Source organism: Aplidium turbinatum, chromosome 11 (genome assembly GCF_918807975.1).
Source record: "Aplidium turbinatum chromosome 11, kaAplTurb1.1, whole genome shotgun sequence".
Taxonomy (NCBI): Eukaryota; Metazoa; Chordata; class Ascidiacea; order Aplousobranchia; family Polyclinidae; genus Aplidium; species Aplidium turbinatum.
Window position 1 is genome coordinate 4204487 of NC_137482.1, and position 16585 is coordinate 4221071.

Sequence of the window (16585 nt, forward strand, 5' to 3'; positions counted from 1 at the left end):
GCTCATGAAACACAATAGCGGTGAAACGCACCCTAGTGTTTGCATGACAGTTGCAAACTTAAAATAAGCATTAAGCAACCCTATGCTCACAGAAATTCGAAAACAGACGTTTTAATCAACCACTGGGACAATGTGGCTGGACATTAGGGTGCATCGTCTCCCCCTTTTTTTTGAAACTGGTTTCGTAACATTGAGAAGTGTGTTCCACTTCAGGAAAAATTCATCAAAAAAAATTTTTTTCGCTCAGGGACTCCCCCTTCCACTAGCGCCTGACCCCCCCAAATTGCGGACAGAAAAATCGCCATAACTCCAAAACTAAAATACTTAGACATAAAGTGTTTGGTATTAAATTCATTGCAACTATATGATTTGATCCAAATTTGGTGAATAAAACATATTTTATAAAGAAACAATTTTTTTGCTATTCAGTAGACACTGTTCACTCGAATACATCTAAAAAAATAGCTATGAAATGATAATGCACTGTTCGTTTTATGCATGTTCCCTCGCAAATATTATAATAATATCAATGAATGAACTTAAAATATCAATAAGCCTAAAGTGAATTCTGTTTCATTACTAATAATTATAATAATATTCAATAAAACTTTAAAAAAAGGCAGACTTTGTCTCATAGAATAGCCTTAAAAACGGCTTTAAAAAGGGGGGTCCAACAAACGTTTTCGTCTAGCTCCCTTCGGGAGTAGTCGCTAGAATAGATTCTTCAGGCAAACGGGGTAGTATTTGTAGTAAAGCTGTTTTAAATAATTACATTTCATGGGTATTTGAAAATTATGTGGCGATATACCGTAGTTACGCACAGAACTCAGATTTTGTCCCATAATCAAAGGCCACTTTTGAAAGTGGAGTTGCAAGCTTGTTAGATGGATGTAATGCAACAGTCTATGGTTTTTGTCGCAAGTTTGGTCTCTTAGATTTGCTTTGTTGAACCACCTGAAGAATGCTTTCAAAGTTTTGAATATTTTGAGCTGATGATCGAAAATCTGTGGCCAGCTTGACATTACGCTCGGAGCAGCCATTTATAACCGTTAACATTTCTGCTTTTGATTTGGCCAGTTTATACTGACCATCTTGTTCCCACTCTAACGTTTTTTTCAAAAAACATTGGGCGTACTTTTAACAGCTTAAAGAGATACCAGGAATCTTTACCAATCAAAACAATCAGTGAAGTATTGGCATCGATTGTGCCTGGAAAGCTTTCCTTTACCTTTTCTTTTCAGAGGTTCCTGAATTGAACCATCAGCTGCTAGCATTTTTAACAAAGCAGTAACAATTCCTCTTTTTGTTTCCTCTGGAACACAGTAATCAAACAGAGAAAGAGGAATCATTTCCTCAGTTAAGTACCAGAGGTGGAGATTCAGCTTCTTCAAAGCACTAGAAGCTACAATGGGATCAATCTTCTCAAACAAATGTAAAGTTTTCATTAACTTCAGGTCTGCCCATGGTGCAGAAACTCCTGAACTGCAACGAAACCACCATGACACATACACATATAGGAGGAACGTTGCAAACATTTTCAACTTATTAGTTTCCTCTGGCTGCGGAATCAAGTGTTCTTGGGATTAGCAGCATCCATTACTTCTTCACTTCAGCCCTTCCAGACAATAGTGACAACTTTATGACATAAATAACTTTAGCCAACTTCTGAGCTTTGTGAATAGCTCCTGGCTGTTTAAATTTAAATGGCTTCTTGCATGGCAATGGATAGTTGAAACTAAATAGACACAGCTCCAATAGTTCTCTGTAGTCTTCTTGAGGAAAATATCTTTCATCATTTTTTGTAAGCAACTGGGTTGCAAGAGCTACAGATTCACTGATTGACAAGCACTTGTAGCTTATGTAGGCTATCTAAATAAGGTGGGAAAAAGATGAGGTCTTGAGAAATAATGTTGAAGTGAGTACGAAAGTGAACAAACATAGTTATTTCAGGCGATCGAGATGTTTCAATACTCAGTGCTTCAAGCGCATTACCTACGATTAGTTCTCCAACATGTTTTCTGTTGCAATTCAGCACAACCTCCAGACCAAAGGCCAGTGTTTGTTGATGTAGTGTCAATACCATGCTGATAGCACCATCAACAGAACAGTTCCATGCATCCAATAATTCAGTAGTGAAATCAGCTATGATGCTCCCAATTGATTGCTCTATTTTAGGATTGAAAGGCACACCAAGCAGTTTGGTTTAATTTCGAGGACTGAATAGTTGATTGATGGTACAAAACTTGATTAAATCTTTAAAAAGAGACGGATCCATAACTCTTTATCTCATAGAGTAGCCTTGAATAAATAATATAATATAGCCTTGAATATAGAGTAGCTTTAAAAGGGGAGTCCAACTTGAACGTTTTCAACAAAATTTTTGTTTTTTTGTAAAATATGTTTTATTCACCAAATTTGGATCAAATCATATAGTTACAATAAATTTAATACCAAACACTTTGTGTTTAAATATTTTCGTTTTGGAGTTATGGCGATTTTTCTATCCGCAACTTGGGGGGGCCAGGCGCTAGTGGAAGGGGGAGTCCTTGAGCGAAAAAAATTTTTTTTGCTGAATTTTTCCTGAAGTGGAACACACTTCTCAATGTTACGAAACCAGTTTCAAAAAAAAGGGGGAGACGATGCACCCTACTGGACATCGCATTGGAATAACCTTAAGCAACCCCCACCTAGAACTATAATTTGATTGGTCGATCGGTGGAATCGTATGCAAAGCGAAATTATGCTTCCCGGAAAGTATTTTTTGCCTTCGTGCTCTTTAACTCCTCAAGAAAAGTATTTTTGGTTATACTTGTACGCTGATACCTTCCGTGGGCCGCAGCGATACAGCACGGCGGGCCGCATGCGGCCCGCGGGCCGCCATTTGGTGACCCCTGCCCTAGACCAACGAGCCGACAAAATCAGCACAAGTTGTAAAAACAAAAGAAACTTTCCTTTTTTTAAATTGAGAGATGACAACTCAACCAAACTGTTCAAAATGCAATGCTCCAGATCAGTCCAGTAAGTCCACAGACCATCTTGTATTGAAATGCCCAGCAACCAAACTTTAAGGAGGATACCTCACAGCCCACTAATGCAACAACGTCCTCATGGATTGGCTAAATAAAAACTGCTTGGACTTGTAACAAAATAGCGTCATGCAAAACAACATTTAAAATTTAAACGTTTTGTTTGTTTTTTTTTGCGTTTGCAAACGAAACAATTACTGATTTTGTGACAGCAAAATTATAATGCTTGGTTCAACTTAATTCGTTTTACGTGACTCGTTGGTCTAGGCCCTAGGGTTATGCATCTCGCTAAAGGTGTAACCATTTGATCACTAGGCCTACTCCAAGGTTGGTAAACTCATCTGTGTCAAAATTTTATCACAACATTGTGTGGTATAATTTCATAGCATCACCAAGATCGACAATACGTCATTCTTAGTAGGTCTACGTCTGACCTCGATGAGATGATATGGAAAAGGACATAACATAACATAATGACATGCAGACATTAAAGCAAATTACGAGACTGAAAATAATGCCAAATTAACAATAAAAGCTAAAGATATAACAAAATAGAGGAAGTTGATAAGAGAGGTCACAGCTGATCAAGTATAGTTTTTTTTTTGTCGTATCCAGGCTTACACCTGGTGGTTGAAGATTTAGATTAAGTGGACGGGAAGGCAAGGAAGCCAATCTTCGTGTCCACCTTCAGGCATGTCTTTAAGTGTCCTGCAAAAGACACAGCCGCATCTCTTGAGCGGTGTCGAACCGGCGCCCTTTCGGCTATCAGCACAAGGCTGAGTACTAGCTCTGGTAAAAGGTAAGTTACGTACTAGTAAAAGGTACTATTTTGCACTAGTTAAAAGTACGTAAGAGTTACTGACCGGTAAAGGCGGTGGTCGAAAATTCTTGTGGTATAAATTACAGTGATCAGATTAATAATCGTGTTTTTATTTGGACCCATTGCGATAACATACAGTACAATGCGATCACAGATGCGATACAACAGACGACAGGAAGCAGCGAAGCGACATATAGTCTTCGAGTCAGCTGCTCCCCTTATTTTGGCTTGCCATTAAGTGTCTTTGCCGAGACACAGCCGAGTGCTCTGAAGCGGTGTCAAACCCACGTTCTTTCGAACGTCGCGGAGGCGTTCTCACCACTCGGCTACGCAGCCGACAAGATTTCTCGGTAGTGGTGCGATACTGACGAGCCCGGCCTCATGGGTTAAACACGGTGTCACCTTCTTATTATTACCAATCGCTGGGAATTTTTGCTACAATCGGCTGCTAAAAAATTCTATGCTCAATGAGGTTCACGAATAACTAATTTGCAACCAAAAACCAAGTGGGCTCGTCCGGGATTTGAACCCGGGACCTCTCGCACCCTAAGCGAGAATCCTACCCCTAGACCAGTCGCTCCCAACCTTTGTGTTGTCACGGACCCCTTTAGACAAAGTATTAATTCTGCGGACCCCTACCTAAATTTTGCCTGAAACTCAATTAACATACTATTGACTAATGTAATAATTATGCTACTCAACTACTGTACTGTGTCATATTGCATTGCCGCTATGACTCCTGCGGCAAATATCAGGTTAAACAGTTGCTCAAATAAGAAAACGAATGAATTGTTCAAGAAATGTCAGCAGTATTTGAATATTAAGGTGACCCAAAGTGCCATGCCGAAACTTTTTCAACGTAAGTAAATTTAATGAGAGGACTGTTGTTGCCTTTCCTGAACTAAACGACTGAACTGTGCTTGAGTTTTTGACAATGCAACACGTATGTCATCTGCAACGTCATGGCGATTTCGATGTTTAGTTTTTATTGTAACAAGAGCTGAGAATTCTGCCTCGCAAAGGTAAGTGGTTATGAATGGTATAACAAAACAATAATCGCTTGCTTTGCCAAGAATGGGTAGGTTTGCAGTTACATCAAAATTCTTCCACAGTTTTTGAATGAAATTCAATGCGTAATAACTCTTTTGATCTCAAATCAATCAGGTCATCTTTACTGAGATCGTCATCGCTAATGTTGCTCAAGTCAAAAAGAAAAGGATTTCGAATCCATGTTTCAACTTCTTTCGGCATGTGTTCTAAATTAAAATAACGTTGAAATGAGATTTGCAGGGTTTCCAAGTGTGCGCAAAATTTTTCTCTCATAGAGATCAAAAGAGTAGGCTACATTCTCTTTGAGTTTCATCCATCAAGATAAGATCTTCTAACATTGGAAAGTTAGCGTAATTACCTGCTTCCAATTTGCGTTTCCAAACCGGCAACTTGGCTAAAAACTCTTTCAGTTTTTCAGCTGCATCAATTATTGTCACACCTGGTCCTTGAATGCCACGATTAACATTGTCAATATGACCGAAAATATCGGCTAAGTAGGCCATGCCGTATAGAAAACTTTTACTCTCAAACAATTTTGAGAGGGGACTTCCTTTTACTTTCAAAAGAGTTGATACCTCATTGTTTAGCTGCTGCAGTAGTTTTAAAACTTCCCCTCTAGACGTACCTCAGAATGATACAAAAGTTGCCTACTTCGTAATCTGACTCTACTTCTTGAAAGAGCGCTTTAAAAGTACGGTGGTTTACAGCTTTGCTTTTGATGAAATTAACAACTTTCACGCAATTTGTCGGAATTTCTTTGAGACTTGTTGGTAAAGTTTTTGCTGCTCAGGCGTAGGCTACCTGTGCAAGAAGCAATGGGTAACAACCACGCGAGGAGCTTCGTTTTTTACTAAAGCAGAAAATCCGGATTTGTTCCCGAGCATAGCTGGTGCTCTATCTGTGCATATAGAACAATTTTTTTCCCAAAATTCATCAAAGTAATCACGGACCCCCAAATGCTTTCTCACGGACACCCAAGGGGTCCGCGAACCCCAGGTTGGGAACCACTGCCCTAGACCAACGAGCCACATATGAGGTAATTGATTGCAAATAATAATGGAGTAAAAATGTACCAATGATGCTACCCCAGACAGCAAAATCCGTCAATTTTACATTGATTCAAAGCTTGCCGACGTTGAACATTGTAAAGATGACGGATTTTGTTGTCTGGGTCCTTGCACTGATCAAAAAGGACTCGTCGGGGATTTAAACCCGGGACCTCTCGCACCCTAAGCGAGAATCATAACCCTAGACCAGAGGTGACGAACCTGCGGCGCGTCAAAGAATTTTGTGCAGCCCGCAAAACAATTTGACAATCGCTCATGCATTAAAGACATCTCAAACAGGGGCACCGAAGCGGTTTTTGACTGGGGGGAAAGGATTATGAAAACAGGGTATTTTTGTTGCTGAAAGGCCAATCATTTTTTTTTAAGTTTTAAGATAAGATATAGCAATAATGCTCATCCATCAGCTCATCATCGAGTAATGATACAAGTGTCCCGTAGGCAATACAAAGAACAATGGTACGGAAGGGCATCATGCTATGTTATGATGATGTAACCTACTGTGATACAGAATTTTGTGTCGTGGATAATACTTTGAGGCAAAAATGAAAGATTATAATTTGACTAAAAGCGAATAGCAGAAATTGTTATATCGTATTGCAAAATGTGCAGTAGCTTACATGACCTTAAAAGGGCACCATTGCCCCCCTTGCCCCCCATCTACAGAAAAATTGAGGGCAGAGAGGGAATCCGCCCCCCTGCCGCCCCCCGCTTCCGGCGCTCCTGATCTCAAAGCTGTTTTATGCCTTCACTGGTACACCATTCATTCGCTATTTTCTTGCCCTAAACACTAACTTTTAGCGTTTAAAGTTTTTATTTTTTACTGTTGTATGTTTCGATTCTGCGTAAGATAATTTCAACTGTGTAGGTTTTATTACTTTCATCTGCCGTTTGTTACTTTTCATGAATAATATCTTGAGTCGCTTCTAAAAGATTTCATTGTAGGTTACGATTAAAAAGTTGTGTGGCCCGATAACTCATGTGTAATTGACAAAGTGGCTCGCGACCGCAAAAAGATTCGTCACCCCTGCCCTAGACCAACGAGCCACGTCAAACGCCTTAAGTTAAACAAAATAACACAAGTTTGCTGTTATATTTCAACGTTTTTTTGAATTTTGAAAATTTGCTGTTTCAAACATCTCAAATCAACAATATTTTTGTACTATTTTTAATGTGCAAACCTATTATGCTTAATTAAACAAAATATCTGATTTAAAGTGGTTATTATAAAAGGTTGCAGTTTTTAAAGTTCTATGTTATCGACTAAGATTGCTGTGGAATGGAAAATGCCATCACAGAATAGAAGACTGTTGGCCACCAACTCTCGCAGTACGGGGAACAGGAGACGTTATATCGTAGACATGAAGACAGACACAAAACATAAAAAAGGCAATTTTGAGATCCCCTGTATGAGGAGCATCATATTATGGTCTTGTTATTTAGCCATGAGAACAACATTACTTTTGAGCAATTCTAAAAGGGGGTGCGAGAACTGGTCAGTGATTTCAAAATGGTGCCAACAAGGAAAAAGGTTAAGAACCACTGGTTCAGAGCAAGCATTGAGAAAACTAGCCTACGGCCTTTGGGTCAAATCCCGCCCGTTGGGTCTTCTGGCCTACCAGATGCTGTTGAGGCTATAAATTACTGCATCAAACCAATCCATTTTTGTCTGAGTTGTTGTATATTGTTGACCCCACGCCTCCACACGACAAATGAAATCCATACACAACCAATCAGGAAAATTTCTTTCAAGATTAGTTCATCAAAGAAACAAAAATTAGTCGTTGCGCTAAAGGCGGAGCGGACAAATAAACTCTTTTCACTGGAGTTAGATCAAACACTGTTGATGTGATCGAAAAAGGGCTCGTCCGGGAATTGAACCCGGGACCTCTCGCACCCGAAGCGAGAATCATACTCCTAGACCAACAAGCCGCCAAAATATGCACAAGTTGTACAAAACAACAGAAACTTTCCTTTCTTAAAATTGGGAGATGACAACTCTACCAAACTGTTCAAAATGCAATGCTCCAAATCAGTCCACAGACAATCTTGCATTGAAATGCCCAGAAACCAAACATCAAGGAGGATACCACACAGCCCACCAATGCAACAACATTTTCATGGATTGGCTAAATAAAAATTGCTTAGACTTGTAACAAGATGGCGTCATGCAGGGGCGCCGAAACGATTTTTGACTGGGGGGGGGGGCAAGATTACGAAACAAGGGCACTTTTGTTTACTAAAAGGCCAATTTTTTTTCAAGTTTTAACATAAGATATAGCAATAATGCTAATCTATCAGCTCACTATGTATTGAGTAATGATAACCTACAAGTGTCCGGTATACAAAGAAGGGCATCATGCTATGTTATAATGATGTAACCTACTGTCAAGCCTTAAAGCAGCCTGTGGTCATGGCCGGTAAGTAGTGTTTGAATGACCGCCGGTGCTACCTCCTCAATCGGCCAAGTTTAGCCGCCGGTCTCTTCTAGCCAATTATTTAATTTCGCAATAGAATGATCGTGGATTAACTGTTGAAAATATGCAGTATCAAAAAGTGACACAAAATTAGGTCAGCGCGTCATAATCGCCACTGTTGCATTGTGCGGGGATATTTGTTATTGATGGAATATATCCATCTGCGATCACCAGCGCTGTAAGTCTTGTTTGTATTTTTCCGACGTTTATTTTAACAAAGTCTCAATCCGAAGTGCTAATTTACATCGTTGCAATATTGTCGTTTTTATGTCGATTCGATGTTGTCGGACATTGCCAGCATTTGATGAATGCAAAATAGCAGTACTACCTAGGTTAGTTGGCATCCGAGGAGAAAACTATTTTGCAAAAATTGTGCTTCTTTTAGTAATGTCCTTCGCATCATTGAAATACTGATTTTATTACCTTGCCGTCATCGTCAACACATGTCGAACGTTGTTTTTCGTTGCTAAAAAGAATTCTAGGGGAGTGGCGAACTTCTTTAAAATCAGCCACATTGGAGACACTCGTGCGAGTGTCGTTTACGGTTAGATGGTCCCGCAGTACTGGATTACAATCCCGATAAAGCAGTTATTGCGTGGTGCAACGATTTTATTGTAGGATGTCGCCCAGGCCCAGACTTCAACAACGCTAAGTGATCATTTTAGCATTGTTGTAAGTTTAATTCTATTTACTTGTGCTGTCGTTATTTGTATTTTGGCCTCCAAGCACCCAGATTTGGCCGCCGAGAAGGAGCTCCCGGTAGGCCACAATGGCTGCCGAAAAAAAACGAGTTTTAAGGCCTGTTTTGTGTTGCAAAATGTTGTGGCGTAAATATTATTTTGAGGCAAAAATTAAAGATTATAATTAGGCTAAAAGCGAATAGCAGAAATTGTTATAGCCTATTGCAAAATGTGCAGTACCTTACATGACTTTAAAAGGGCACCATTGCCCCCCCTGCCCCTCAATCTGCAGAAAAATTGAGGGCGGGGGGGGCGTTCGCCACCCCTGCCCTCCCGCTTCCGGCACCCTTGGCGTCATGCAAAACAACAATTAAAATTTGAACGTTTTTTTTTTGTTTTATTTTTTGGCGTTTGCAAACGAAACAATTACTGATTTTGTGACAGCAAAATTATATTTCTTCTTTCAACTTAATTCGTTTTATGTGACTCGTTGGTCTAGGACTCTAGGTGCTGTATGCATCTAGCTAAAGGTGCAACCATTTGTTCAGTACTACAAGATTGGTAAACTCATCTGAGTCAAAATTTTTATCACAACATTGTGTGGTATAATTTCATAGCATCACCAAGATCGACAATACGTCATTCTTAGTAGGTCTACGTCTGACCTCGATAAGATGATATGGAAAAGGACATAACATAACAAAATGACATGCAGACATCAAAGAAAATTACGAGACTGAAAATAATGCCAAATTAATAATAAAAGCTAAAGGTATAACAATATAGAGGAAGTTGATAAGAGAGGTCACAGCTCATCAAATATAGTTAATCCGTGAAGAACAGAGCGTTTTTCCTGGCTATCAGCACAAGGCTGATACCAGTTCTGGTAAAAGGTGGGTATGTAACTTACTAGTGGAAAGTACTGCTATTTTGCACTACTTAAAGGTACGTAAGAGTTAAACTGACTGGTAAAGGCTGTGGTTGAAAACCCTTGTGGCATAAATTAGTGGTGCGATACTGACTAACCCAGCCTCATTGGTTAAACACGGTGTCGTCTTCTTCATGTTATCCATTGCTGTCAATTCTTGCTACAATCGGCTGCTAAAAATTCTTTGCTCTAAGAGGTTCATAAATAGGTCTAAGTTTGCATGTGCAATCAAAAAGCAAGTGGGCTCGTCCGGGATTTGAACCCGGGACCTCTCGCACCCAAAGCGAGAATCATACCCCTAGACCAACGAGCCACATACTAAGGCATTGATTGTAATGAGACAAATGAGAGACATGGCAGACAGCAAAATTCGTCATTTTTACATTGATTCAAAGTCTGCAGACGTTAAATCAATGTAAACAGTAAATTGACGGATTTTGTTGTCTGGGGCACATACAATGCACAGCAGTATCATTATTGCAACATCATGCAACCTAAACTTATTTTTAAGTTTTGTTCTTTTTATAATAGCCACTTTAAATCAGATGTTTTGTTTAATAAAAAATACTAGCTCTGTATATTAAAAATAATTCAAAAATATTGTTGAATTGAATGTTTGAAACAGCGAATTTTCAAAATTCAAAAAAAAACTTTAAAATACAACAGCAAACTTGTGTTATTTTGTTTAACATAAGCCGTTTGACGTGGCTCGTTGGTCTAGGGCAGGGGTGGGCAAAGTTGTTCAAAGAAAGAGCCGCTCGCGGATAAACCATAAACACCAGCGAGCCGCAAAATCAGTTGACATAACATAACAGCAATAAAAACACAATGATTGTTTATCCACATGAGTTATGTACTTGACTCACTAATCTCTGAAAATTTGGACGATAAGTTGTTAATGCTGTGCGAATTAATTCTTCCATTTGTCAAAGTTGCACGATGTTTTGATTTTACAAAGTCATAAATTCTTGTAAAAATGAATAAGTAAGTTCTGGTACTACTTCTAAGCTTCAACTAATAGCGACTTTACTAAACTTCCAATTGTTGCTGACTGAACTCAAAATGAGCCAGGAGAAGCACAATGTTGTTTTTGCAAAGTCACAATTTCATTGTTTAACAGTGGCTACAGTAAAAGAGAGACTCTTGTTTGATCTTTGTGTTGTATTGGCCGCAAATTAGATTTTGAAAACAGTGTAGGCTAAGTCACAAATTTTAATTGATACCAACCGATTTTTGCGCCCCTATCAATGTGGCGCCCATGGCTCGAGCCCTACCTGCTATACCCTATAGGTACGCCACTGCTTGTTTGACAGTCCGAGATACATTTATAAATTATAATCTTAATTTTTTTTGTAATATTACGATTCAATGCAAGAGCCACAAAATTTATGCTGAAGAGCCGCATGCGGCTCGCGAGCCGCAGTTTGCCCACCGTTGGTCTAGGGGTATGATTCTCGCTTAGGGTGCGAGAGGTCCCGGGTTCAAATCCCGGACGAGCCCTTTTTGATCAGTGCTAGGAGATTAATGAATGCATCAAACTTTTTATCACAGCATCGTGTCGTTGTCGTATAATTTCATAGCATCACCAAGATCGATGATAAGTGGAAAAGGACACAATATAAAATACTGACATGTAAACCTCATATTGACAAGACATGAGGTGTATAGCTTCAAAATTGGGTTATATAAATTTCCAGACAACAGATCAATCCTTTGATGTTGATTCAAAGTTTTCAAATGTTATAAAAATTAAGCCATTGAATCAGTGCAAGTGTGTTTTTCACTTTGGCGTGCTACCCAGACAGCAAAATCGGTCATTTTTACATTACACTAAACTATTCTAAAGGCAAATATGAAAATGACGGATTTTGCTGTCTGGGCAGTGGTGTGGAAACGTATACAACCACTAATCTATTCTAAAGGCAACAACTTGTGAACTCATTCAAGAAACACAAATCGAAAGACTTATTTATCTTTGTAACAGCTTAAAACTTAGATACTGATACACAAAACTACAAAACAAACCATTACGCAAATCCGGAAATGCAAAGACTGCTCGTTCGGAAACTGAACTGAGCCATAAAGTAGACAAACTGGCAACATTGATTGTCGGTATGGTTAACAAAACGTTTGTGTACTGTACACACTGTGACACTGACATAGTTAACCTAACTAGCAAATCAATCCTTTTTTAACAACGTCCAAAGACGTTGCATCAATGTTAAAAAGAACGATTTTTCTAACTGCAAAGTCAGCAGGGGATGAAGTAAAATCAGGTTACCATACAATAAAGCTGCAAGCGATTTGTCGATTGCGCTTTTGCGACAATAAGTTAAGAAAATATAAAGTTGCAGTTGGCCAGGTAGCCCTTGCATTTTGGCAACCTATATTTCACTAGCGTCATTGGCAGCGTATTAGATAGAGAACATTGTCATTTTGTTTGTTGTGGAAAATTGTGAACTGAGCTAGCAACATTTCAGCAAGTGGCTGAAGTTGTTAAATGATGAAACTGAGCATGAGCAAGCCGTAACTTGGAATGCCAGAAGTTAGCAAAATGAGTTTGACAAGCGATGACCAAGCACGTCCGATGCTGGATGAAAATTTAGTTTGCTGACTTGGGCAAAAGCTGAAATGTAATTGCCGAAATGAAGCACTTGCTGAGTTGTCGCATGCCGTGTTGTCCGACTACCTACTTTTTAAAACTTGCAATGAAATGTATTGCTGAAGGTTAACAGGTCGATGAGCCTTCAACCCTTCATTGTATTAAAATAAATAATAAAAGTGAGTCTGTTGTCTGAAAAAGCAATACGTCATAAATGTTATCTTTTTTTAATCGAAATTATTTCAAACTGATCTTCAAGTTGCAGACGTCCTTTTCACATTGATTGTAATGAACATCAGCAAACGTTAAATCAATGTACAAAAGGTGAAATTTGCAAACTGGATAGAAGATGCATGTTTCAGATTTAGACTTTTAGTTTTGTTTGATATCGCATTGCTTGTAGGCTACTTGTAAAACGTCAACAAAGCAGTCAAACTACATACAACACAGTGACGTTCGGTGGCTTAAACCATTGGGAAAGCAACTTGGAAATATGTTGCAGCAAGGTAGTAGGCACGAGGGGCGTAACCGTCGGGCGAAGCCCGAAGGCGTGTTGCCGAAGGCAACACTTCCAGCGGGGGGTCTGGGGGGCCTCCCCCAGAAAATTTTGAAAAACACTTCCAATTTGGTGCGCTCTGAGAGCATTTCCAAAACAAAATCTTCGGACTTTCCCAGTCCGAGGATAAAGATTCAATCAATCGATCAAACTGGGACTAGTCTAGAATGTTGGCTGCTTTTTTAGACTGAGCACAAAAACTTATTGTCAATGTCATCTGTAAGCATTTACAACATGCATTGGACTGGTGCACCAGTAAAGAGCAAATAATTAGCCTATAAATTAAGCTAGTCCATTCTTGAAGAACACAAGTATGTTTGCTCTGAACTTGTGATGTCAGTCTATTGACCCAAAGAATTTAAAAAACACTTGTGCTGTTTCAGTACTGGTTGGTTAATGTACCCTTTGGAATTGCATGTCTTATTGTAGAATCTATGTTTTTTTTGGTAAGAGAACCAGCTTTATTTTCAGCGTACTCAGTAGCCTATAGTTACAAGCCCGAAAATCACTCATGCGTAGAGGCTGTATTCCTTTCGCCTGAAACCAAAAGCAGCCGCTATGAGATACGCATGACGTCACTGGGAAAGCAAGTTTAACCATAACACCAGATAACACATCTGATTGGCTAAGCAGCTGGTGTCGTTTTGCAAAACGATTGAGGATTGGATAAAACGAAGGCGTTTTTCAATGTAAGGTAAGCACTTTTGAAAGTTGATTTCCCTGGAGCTTCAGTGATGGTTTCTGACAAAAGCGTTTGCGTTAATTGGCATTTATAGGCAAGAAATGCGGTTTGGTGAGGACTTAGATACTCACAAGAGTTACGAGTAATTCTAGTCACGAACACAGTAATTTTCAAGTTAAAATAGATTTGATAAAAATAATAAGAAGTTAAACCTAGAATTCAGTCATTATATTTTGCATAGTTTTCGCTCAGGTAAGCACTGCTTTCCTTGCTTTCCCTCACCGATCGTCACTGATACAACATAGCATGAAGCACAGGTACACATGTATAAAACTTACAAAATTAACACGTGCAAGAGATTTCTTTCTTACCACGCGGTCGCTTATTTGCTGTTTGCGTCACGACTTGCTATCTCTGTACACAAACCATGACAAGTTTGAAGCTTTAGTTAGGCTATGTAGAATTAGAATATCAAGGGTCTCAAACACGCGGGTCGCATCATCGCATGCGGCCCGCGAGAATTTTTGGTGCGTCCCGCGATGCATTTTTAAACTTTGAAATAATTAACAATTACAGTAGGCTACACATCTTTTCTATAAATTTAGAAAGGTAAAAATTAACTCTAAAATTGATCAAAAAACCTACAAACAGGGTTGGAAGTAACGACTAGTTGTCACTATTCGATAGCGTTATTCGTTGCTTTCTGAATATCGAATGCTTATACCCATTCCTTTTAAAAATAAATATCGAATGCGCGTTATTCACTGCTTTTTTATGCAAGCAACGAAATCATTATTCGTTTTTCACTAATCGATATTTAGGAGAACTGCTGAATCATTTTTTGTTGTTCACTTACTTTGTCGTCAAAACGAATTTACGAGATTTGGTTTTCGGATTACTATCCGACCTAGTCCCCTTCCAGTTTTCGAACTTTAAAGGATTAAGGAAAATTTTTCGGCAACACAGTTCAGAAAAACCATGCCAGTGAGAGCCGTTAACAGTGTTGCAAACCTTGCAGTTTTCCCGCAAGTTTGGGATTGTTTGATTTCGAGTTTTTTTAAGTTTGCGGGTTGCTTGTTTTTGGGCTTTTTTGGTCAGTCAATTTTTAGTAATTGCTATTCGTTGCTTTTTTTAAGTATCGATAGCGGAAAGTCATTGCTTTTTTGGGCACTATCGAATAGTGAAATAGTCATTGCTTTTTGACTAACGACTTCCAACCCTGCCTACAAATGCCCATCAAACTTCACACGACTTTTCAGCACTACTGTCGTGCCATTTTATAGCGTGCGAGAAACTCGTATTGTTAGTTATTTGTTACATCATAATCACATTGCCTATTCATTTGTTGTGTCGTTACCCCAATAGCAACCTTGGTATTAGCTGAAGTCAGCTCTTCAAAAATTTAGTTTTTTCTGAGCAGTTTGAAAGTTTATTGCAAGATTTTTACTCTCCAGTCCGTCATTTCGTTCGCGTTCATTTTTGTTTATCTTTTGCGTTTTTTTTGCCTTTGTGCAGTGTTTCTCCATCTTTTTGTTCTTACTACTTTTTCTTGTGATCTAACCTTTTTGGTGTGTTCTTACTACCTTTTTTATTGCATTTTTACTATGTTATTTTGTTTATTGATTTCTTACTGTGTATTCCAACCCTCGGGTTAATTTAGAAGTGTTCATTTGGCCATCGAGCAATTTGAGTTTGAGACCCTTGCCTACTATAGAATAGATCAAGTGTGCCGAAACTGCCAAATCATTTTAAACTGTTCTAAAATGCCAAAGTTCAAGTTTGGAAGCATATTTACAGGTTTAAAAACTAAATATTTTTCCATCTCTCTTTACCAGCTGGGTTGTGTAATTTAATCGTCCGATTTCGTTTACTTTGAAAGTGATTGTGATCACGGGTGAGTTTAAGTTTGATAACATTAAGTAATAAAAATTAAGAATTGGCTGTGGTCAGTGGCTCACGTAGGTTCTTTCAAGATAATAATCACGAAACCCGAAAAATGCCCTTTCAAACATTTTTGCATATTCAAACATGAAAAAACGTTCAAGTGCCGAGCTGCTTCACAAAGTATCCCACATAATAGGAAACAATGCCTTTGACTAACGAGAGTCCACTCAGACGAAGATCAACCTCTTTAAGAATTTATGAACCAAATCGGAATGAAAAAGAAGACTTAAAAATTTTCTTTTTTAAGGGTTTTCAATTTCATATCTACTCAGCTTACACTAATATACCTAGATAAGTCGTACTGGTTGTAAACTATATTTCAGGTGGTTCGAGCGGTATTGGAGCTTCAACGGCCAAGGAGTTTGCCAAAGAAAAAGCATCACTAGTCATTACTGGAAGAAATGAAGAAAAGCTTTCCAAATCAGCAGAAGCATGCAAAAGCGCTGGAGCCAAAAATGTAAATAAAAAACGATGAGATATTAATTTTAAACCTCGTCATGTGACATGCGAAATCCGTCCGTGCGTCTATGCTATACATCCCTGTCACAGGTAACCTGTGGTACAGTACTCGATTTCGGACGTTTCTGTCCTGAAGCGCTTTGCGCTGACGCTAATTACTTTGTACGCTTACTTTGTTTGCCACAGTTGAGTTCTGTCTTGCATACTGAGCTGCAGTTGCTTTGTTCAGTTTAACCTTTAGTAGAAGTGTTGTTTGTTGAGTTTCGTGAGTTAACCTTATTGTGTTTTAGGTTATGC

General features: G+C 38.8%; 2 non-coding genes across 2 annotated transcripts; both read right to left on the bottom strand.

The window, feature by feature from the left end:
* Positions 1–7820: 7820 nt before the first annotated feature.
* Trnap-cgg (transfer RNA proline (anticodon CGG)) lies at positions 7821–7892 on the bottom strand. The gene has a single exon. It is a non-coding gene; the product is annotated as a tRNA-Pro (tRNA).
* A 2394-nt stretch (positions 7893–10286) lies between these two features.
* On the bottom strand, positions 10287–10358 carry Trnap-ugg (transfer RNA proline (anticodon UGG)). Its single transcript has one exon. It is a non-coding gene; the product is annotated as a tRNA-Pro (tRNA).
* Between the last annotated feature and the right edge of the window lie 6227 nt (positions 10359–16585).